The sequence below is a fragment of the Aplysia californica genome, unplaced genomic scaffold (assembly GCF_000002075.1).
Source record: "Aplysia californica isolate F4 #8 unplaced genomic scaffold, AplCal3.0 scaffold00466, whole genome shotgun sequence".
Taxonomy (NCBI): domain Eukaryota; kingdom Metazoa; phylum Mollusca; class Gastropoda; order Aplysiida; family Aplysiidae; genus Aplysia; species Aplysia californica.
Genome location: NW_004797736.1, coordinates 7,332 through 8,466, shown reverse-complemented (window position 1 = coordinate 8,466; position 1,135 = coordinate 7,332).

The following is a 1,135-nucleotide window of genomic DNA, read 5'->3' as shown; positions in this document are numbered from 1 at the left end:
GGGGGGGAGGCTAAACTGTTCGATAGTGTTCTATGTCTGTATTAGAGGTCCACTTCCCATTAAAAGGATTGAAAAAAGAAAGAAGCACCAAAAAAAAAAAGCAGTGCCCATTGATAGACACTGACAATTTATCAAGGAAAAGGAAAACCCCTTGATCAGACCAGAGTGTTAAAAACCATAATGAACCAGCGAGAATCGATGTTTCCGGGAGGATCCTCTCACACACCCACGTTCATCCTCCTGTCGGTGGTTCTTTACCGCCAGCCTTTCAAAGCGCCCCTGTCCAGTTGGAGCTGGAGTTGAGTTTTTCCGAAAATAGACGAGCAAGATGGCGATGAGGCAAATTCTGTTGTAGCGATTGAGGCGAAAAACAGGCTGTCTGAAAAGGCCGAATTAATTTTTAAAAATAAATAAAATAAACGAGCCACCTGATCTGATTTCCCTAGATATGTTTTTTTTGGTGTGGTGCCTTTTAAGTGTATATTACTCCCTTATCTTAATTAAGTAACGCGTTAGCGCTGCTCATTGATTATAACCCCCCCCCCCCCAAAAAAAAAAAAAAACAAACACCCCCCCCCCCCCCAACCGTTCTGAGTGAAATATCGAGATACGGCCTTTTGTGCTTTCTGATTTTTTATTATATTATTGACATGGGCGAAGGCTGACTTGTTTAATAGGGTAATCAATGTGAAACAAAGACCCAGATACAGATTATGGCCACACACGACAAGCTTTCTCACAACATGAACATAATTTTAAAAAACGGAACTTGTTATATGAGGTGGCAGCCCTGAAAAATTAATGAAAACAAATATTGAATTCTTGTTGAATGTTGACCCACCAAAATAATCGAGAAAATAATCTTTCTTTAATTAATTTTTATTCTTACTTTGGACAAAACGTAATTATAAGTTTCAAACAGGCGGTGGGAATGATGGTCTCAAGATTTCTTAACAGAAAATGCAACTAAAGATGTGATTACAGAAATGGAAGTCAAAGAAACAACAATTAAATAAAAGTTTATTTAAAGTGGAGTAGGTTCTTTACCGGAGACAAAGGAACCGTGATGAATGTACAAACATACAACAACAACAATGAACTGTCCCCCAAAACAACAACAGCAACAACAACAACA